The following is a 7,890-nucleotide window of genomic DNA, read 5'->3' on the forward strand; positions in this document are numbered from 1 at the left end:
AATAAAAAATAATTTTTGTACCATGGCTGCTCCGTAATTCATTCTTCAAAAATCCATTTTCCTACAAAATTAACTCGAAGAATGAAATGCACACGCATGCAATAAAATAATAAAAACAACATAAAACAATATGAATACAAGCAAAATAAATATAAAAACTACACCAAAATATGCACATAAAATGCAGTTATCAACTCCCCCATACTTGAACCTTGCTCGCCCTCGAACAAGATAGACAATGCAACAAACCCAAAACAAAAGTAGGAACGATTCATGGCAAGTAACAACCTCCAAGAAGTTATATGTCAACTTAAAAACACGAAATTCTCTCAACCGTTCATAATACACCTTCGGTTTAGCGCGAACATGAGTGTGTGCGATGTCATTCCAGTTACATGCAACTTAGACAGAATCCGTTTCAAGAATGCTTAGCGACCTATGATAAATCAGTGCAAGTTTCACTCTCAAGTGTCTATTTCTTCCAACAACCTCTTAACCAAACACACCTCCCTTGAGATAATTTTTACGCACCGCTAGATTTTGCACCCGACATTTTGAATTCTCCAATAATTACCCGCAAACTTAGCTATAACTTTGATAGGATTAGGATTTCAATCCCCTCGTCTATAGCCCAGATGGAGATCAACCCCATTGCATCCGCAGACTTAGTTTCAGACTACGAGATTAGGATTTCAATCCCTTGCCTGAAACCCGGATGGAGTTGTATTTTTCAAAAATATATTTTTTTTTTCATTTTTTCAAGAATTTTGGTGCGCCCAAGATCATGAGTGCAAAGTTAGAGACTCATCAAAATTCACAGAACATAGTTAAGCTCCACAAGACACCTATTGTCGTTCAATGATCAAATCGACATAAAATTCATCAAATCTTTCGCTACAATTCACTGGTCTAACATAAGAGCTTAAAAATATTCACGGGTCAAACTACAATTTCTCATGTCAAGTCTAGACCAAAAAAATTTTTTTTTCACAAAATTCAAAACTTCATATCATCAACGGCTCCCATTCATCATCCCACTTTCACACATGCCAACAATTAATCAAACTTACATGGACTATATGCAAACAAACTAAAAACATTACGAATGCAACACAAACATGACAAACATTGAAATAAACTAGTCTACCCCCCATACTTATCCAAAATATTATCCTCAATGCTCTAGAAACAATGAATAGAATGCAAAAACAAACAAACAAATGCAAGAAGAACAAAAACACAATGAAAACAAAAATAACACTCCCCTGGTCTATGATTCCACATCGTCCTCCGGTTGTAGAAATCCAACAATAACTTCTAATATCGGGGCAACCTATTGAACATGAAAAGTCCCCCACACTTAATCCTTGCTCACCCTCGAGCAAGTCATGCAAAAACAAAATGAAACATAACAAATACATAAGCAAGGACGAATCATGCATAACATAGCCTCAAAGAAGTTTTTCCACAAAAACAAACTTACTACTACTACTCTCGATTATCAACGATACACCTTCAGTCGAAAGCGAACGTGTGTGCGTGACCTGTTACCCCAGCTACATGCAACTTCAAAAGACAAGTTTCAAGACTGTTCGCCGACCTATAACAATTCAGTGTAATGCTTCACAATCAAGAACCCTCCCCTCAACAATCCATCAACACTACACAACCCTCTAGAGATAAAATTACGCATCGACAATTTTAAAGTCCCAATAATTACCCGCATACTTATCTATAACTAGATAGGATTTGAATTTCAATCCCCTCGTCTATAGCCCGGATGGAACTACAATCCCATGAAATCCGCAAACTTAGCTATGAAATAGTGAATAGAATTTCATTCACATTCCAAGCCCGAATGGAATTGTTAATGTAAAATTTTTCAAATCTTAACCCCATTTTATCCACATACTTAGCCACAAACAAGACAATTAGAATTTCAATCATCTTGCTCGCAACCCGGATGGAGTTAAATTTTCACCTATGCTTTATATAAAAAAATCAAAAAAAATGCGCGCAAGAGTGTATATGTCATATCAAAGAAATCATCGAGATTCAAGAAACTATCAAGTTCCGCAAACACCTATTGCCGTGCAATGGTCCAACAGACATCCACAAAATCTAATACAACACTACACTTCACTGGTTAAACATGTGTGCTTGAAATATTCAACAATCAACCTACGATATCTCATATCCAATCAAGAGTAAAAATTTTCACCAAAAATCCAATTTTTCCACTTCATCGTCATAGGCTAACAAATTTATCCTCAACTCATGCATTCGAACAAACATGAACAACGACACAACAATTCACAAACTAAATGCAACTACGCCACAAAAACAAAGGCAATGGTATGAATGAACCCCCCCCACACTGAAATGAAGCACTGCCCTCAATGCTGCAAAACACAAAAACAAAAAAACAACAAAATGTCAATGAAATGAAAAATGCAAAACAAAACTCCCCTGGTTTACTGTTCGGCGGCGTCCTCCTCTTCAGCCTCAGGAGGGGGAACAAGACTGGCATACTGAAATGGGAAGGGCAGAGGATATGGTAGAGCAGCAGGGAAAACAGCCGAATCAAGGCCGAGATGCAAGGAGATACTAGGAAGGAGAGCATACACAACTTGAGAGTTATGAGCAGCCACAGTATTGTATGCATCTTGGTGATGACCAAAAGCTGTAAGCTCACGGATGGAATCGGCCTGGGAGCGACGAGGAGGCTGAGTTGGCCTTTGAGGTTCCTAACAAAGAACAAAGCAGCCATCCTGCACAAAGTGCTTGACCCGGTAGACTCTCTTGGCCTCAATTTCAGCTGCGTCTACTGGTCGCATAGGTTGCAACCATTCTTCATCGGAACGAGTAGGAACACCGGCGCGGATACACAAGGCTGTGATAATCATCGGGAAGTAGAGACCCAAGGAAGCGGAAGCAATCGACTAGCGGATCTCGCTGTGAATCATGCGTCCCACATTTATCGGCCAACCCATATCGAGAGCGTAAAGAAGTAAGGCACGCTCAAGATTGACTTCATTGGTATGCAATATCGGCATCAGACGCCGAGTCAGAAAAATATATCAGGTAGCCGGAACCAAATGCAAATAACTTTCCTTAAAATTAAGTGAAGAAACTGGATCAACCCATGAATCTCCAGGGTAGGCTAGTTGGCCAATTATCTCATCCAAATCCGGGTCAAGTTTGAGGCTTTGATACAGTGAATCATCGAGATCCGGTGTCTCAAGCAACGAATTCAACTCATTGGGATCAAATGAAATCAATTTTTCTCTAACAAAGGCTTTACTATCCGTCCTCTCCGCTGCGTTTGCGTAGAATTCACGCACAATCGGTACGACATCGAGTGGAGGTTGCTTGCAAAATACTTCCCAACCACGTTCTTGAATGAAACGGAACACCTCACTATCACCAAGATCTAATTCAAAGCCACGCTTGGGAATGGGAGAGCGGTTTACCTTAGCGTGATCGTATCGATCACGAGCCGCTTGATTGACAAATTTTTCGGCAAGGTTTTGGGAAGAACGTGCCACTTCCGCTCCTTGAGAAGAGGATTCTTCGATGACTCGAACACGCTTAGGCCCCATGAGTAATCAAAAGTAGAGAACAAATACCGGATGAATTAGTAACGATATGAGAGCACAAGGGCCGGAGAAGAAGACTGGCGCGACAGGGGCGAGGAGGAGGCGCTGGCCGATGCGAGATGGATGTATACGTTGTGAGAGATGGCCGGAGAAGAAGACCGGATCGATGGCATAGCAGCAGATAATCGGCAAAAAAAAAATTCAGAGGCGGCGGAACTGGGCCGATGTGGAGGTGTACGACGCGGCAGATATCTCTGCAAGAGAGTGAACAGAGATGATGACCATAGCAAAGTTGTGTGGCAGCCGATTTGTTCCTACAAGCGAAGAATAAGAATTGGGTGAGAAATTGAGAGTGTAAGGATTTGGGGGTTAGGGATTTAGATTGAATAGAGAGGAGAGAATGAGAGAGGGGAGAAGAGGAATTGCGATTTAATTCGCGCTATGAGGGTCTCACTCGATCGGTAAAGATTGACCGATCGAGCGAGACCAAATTACCAACCTTTCTGACTTTTCAAAAGTATGCTCGCTTGATCGGTAAAACTTGACCAATCGAGCGAGCAAAAATTGCGAACCTTCTGCCCTTACCAAATAAACGCTCGCTCGATCGGTAAAACTTGACCGATCGAGCGAGCCATAAAAATCAAAATATTTTTGTATTTTTCTATTTTCCGAAAAAAATAAATAAATAAAATAAAAAAAATAAAAACAGGGAAAGAACAAGTACTAGAAAAATAAAAATAATGGAAATGAAACGAAAAACACTAGGTTGCCTCTCAGTCAGCGCTAAATTGATAGTCCATCTATAGCTCGACTGCATGCTGCAAATTATTCGATATCTGGCAGAGCATCAAGTGTTAGATCATGCTCGTTCTCTCCGTCATTTGCTGGGACCCCTTCATGATAATGTTTCAATCGTTGTCCATTGACCTTGAATATTTTCGAGGTCTCCAAGCTCTGTATCTCCACTGCACCATGAGGAAACACATTAGTAATAACAAACGGGCCAATCCATCTAGAATGCAACTTACCTGAGAATAATCGAATTCGTGAATGGTAGAGAAGAAATTTCTGACCGACTTCAAATTCTGTTCTAGAAATCATCTTGTTGTGGAAGGCCTTTTTCTTTTCCTTGTAGATTTTGGAGTTGGCGTATGCATCATTGCGTATCTCCTCTAATTCTTGCAACTGCAGCTTTCGATGCTCGCCACTCTCATCCATCTGCATGTTAAAGTTCTTGATAGCCCAATAGGCTCTATGCTCCAATTCCACAGGCAGATGGCATGGTTTCCCAAAAAATCAGAAGATATGGGGACATCCCAATTGGCGTCTTGAACGCGGTTCTATAGGCCCATAAAGCGCCATCCAATCGCAAGCTCCAGTCCTTCCTTGTAGGATTCACTGTCTTCTCTAGAATATATTTGACCTCTCGATTCGAAACTTCAGCTTGGCCATTGGATTGTGGATGAAATGCAGTGGATATCTTGTGCGTCACATGATATTTATTCAGCAAACTCGCCACAGTTCGGTTGCAAAAATGTGTTCCTCTATCACTAATGATGGCTCTTGGAACCCCAAATCTAGAGAAAATATTATGCTTGATAAACTCTGCAACCACTTTAGAATCGTCAATACGAGTGGCCTTAGCTTCCACCCATTTCGAGACTTAATCGACAACAAGTAATATATATATGTGTAGTACCTAAAATCCAATTTACTAATTCACATGCATTAAATTAAATAAATATTATGATTATTATTTTTAAGTTTAATTGATTAAATTTTTTATGTGAATTATGTGGTAATAAAATATTTTATTATTTATTCAAATAATTTTTATTGTACTAACTATTTAATTAATGTTTTTAATTGTTTAATTTTATTTGTCAAAATGATTTTTATTGTGCAACTTAATTGTTTTAATATTTTAAAGGTTTAAGCTTGCATATTTAAATGATTTTAATTGTTTAGTTTATTCTTTTAAATGTTTTGAACTGCTTAGCTTATTTGTTTAAATATTTTCGAGTGTTCAACTTATTTATTTTAAATAGCCTTAATTTAACGGTTAGTTATTTTAAATTATTTTAAATATCTAGCTTATTTATTTAAATCCTTTTTAATTTTTTAAATCATTTTAAAGATTTTTATTTTCGCTTGTGTATTTATTTAAATTGCTTTTAAACATTAGTCTAATTTGTTTAAATTATTTTAAATCGCTCTGCTTGATAGTTAAATATTTTACTCGTCTTCGTGACACTGAAATATTTAAAGTGTTTAAATTCTTGAATTTTCAAGCTTGTATTTTTATTTAGTGTGATTTAATTTGTAGTCCTAATTTCTATATTGGTTTAGAAATTTTTAAAAGTTTGTAGCACTTTTTCATGAAATTCTTAACACTCTCATTTTTCTAGAGTTATACCTATATTTATGAACTTGGACCCAAAAGTTGAACCTTAGCCTCCAACACTTTACACTACATTTTCACCCTAAGTTCACGCACACACTCACACACACAAGAACTTCACGATTTTCCCCTGTTTTTCCCATGGAGGCATCGGCTTCACTCTTCATCTTCTCTTAGCGAATCCATCTTCAATTCTTCTCCCTCGATTTACCCCATAGCAAGCTGGCTGAAGTTCTTGAGCTCATCTAGCTCATGCCCAGCTCGGTTTCAGCATTTGTTTCCCCTACCTTCAATTGGCCATAGCTCATCTTAGCTGCTCCTGTTCGTTTTTCTTTTCTAAACATAGGCAAGGATAATGGCTTCATTCTTCACTATGTGGATTATATTAGTTCGTGTGTTGCATTTTTTTTCATGAAGTTTCAAAATTCATTCTCGATTTTTTTGCCCTGATTTGAGAATGCCTGCTCTACGATATTTTTTTTTCAAAAAATTGTGCATATTTGCTTGGCTCGGATTGTTGCTGTGATTTTCAAATTTATGTGTTGCACTTGATTGGTAGCTGTTCATAAGCATGTAGTTCAATTATTTCGCGGCTTTTCTTCACACATGTGTTCGAATTCTTGGTTCAGATTTCACATGGCTTGGTTCGATTTTCCAAACTTTCCCCTTGGCTTGTGGTGTTCAAAGTTTTATGAGTTTATTTATAGCATTGTGTTCGAACCATTTCCAGATTTTAGACTTCATGATATGTGATCTAATTCTCGAATTTTGTTGCTTGTGGTTCGATTCAGATTTTTCAGATTATGTACATGTTTTGAATTCGAACACTTGGTGTTTGTTGTGTCGATTTGGATGGTGATTTAGAGCTACCATGGATGATATGTAGTTCATATGATAGCAACTAGGATGTCTTGAAGATAGCTTGTGGGATGGAGTTGTGTTGCACTCGAATTTTTAGGATATGGGCTCGGGTATGATAGGCTTTGAAAGGGCTGCTTTCGAGCTGGGCTTAAAGGGGATCAAGGTGATTTTTAAGGGCTGGAAATGAGGTTGAATGTTGGCCTTGGTCCTAGGATTAGAGGCTTGGAAGATTGGAAAAAATATAGCTAGGATTGGTTGGGTTGGAACTTGAGGTCATGAGCAGAATTTTTGGGAACTTTGGGGTTGTTCAGAAATGTGAGTCTAAGACGTGGTTAAAAGTAGAATTTGGACAAGGGCTCGGTTTTGGAATTGGGTTGAGATGTTAGGATTATGTTGGCTCAAGCGGGAATCAATTCGATTAAGTTTGGGTCAAGTTTTAGATTTTTAATTTATAAGGTGCAGAATTAATTTTTAAGCTAAAGGGCTGCTGCCCGGAATTCATTCTTTTGTAAAATGATTGCTAGGAAATAAATTCTGAGGATGATTTCTCTATCTAGTTCTAAGTGTCATGGAGTCGTGGTTTCAAGCGAAATCCTTTTTGAATAAGAATCGAGCAAGTTACTAATTTTACGGGCAAATCGCTAGAATCGTCTTAAGCGCTACACTTTGGTTTAAATTTCCATCCTTTGGTGTGGCTCCTAAATCACCATCCCGGTCATCCATGTTTGAGTCTTTTGCATGATCATTGAGTAAATATTTTCAAGTACACTACATCTACATATGCGTGCTAAGTCCATGAATCAAGAAGGAAAGAATATTTTGAACAAAGTGAGTTGGTTGTGACCACAGAAAGACGTGTATGGACGGGCTGGGAGACGTTCTAGCTTCCCTTACCACCTGACGTGTATTGACGGGCTGAGAGAAATCTTGGCTTCCCATACCAAACATTGGAAAGACGGGTTGGGAGATATCCTGAATTCCTTTCGGCATATTGCACTGCAGCCATGATCTAGATCGAAACCAGAGTCA

The sequence above is a fragment of the Henckelia pumila genome, chromosome 1, assembly GCF_033568475.1.
Source record: "Henckelia pumila isolate YLH828 chromosome 1, ASM3356847v2, whole genome shotgun sequence".
NCBI classification, from domain to species: domain Eukaryota; kingdom Viridiplantae; phylum Streptophyta; class Magnoliopsida; order Lamiales; family Gesneriaceae; genus Henckelia; species Henckelia pumila.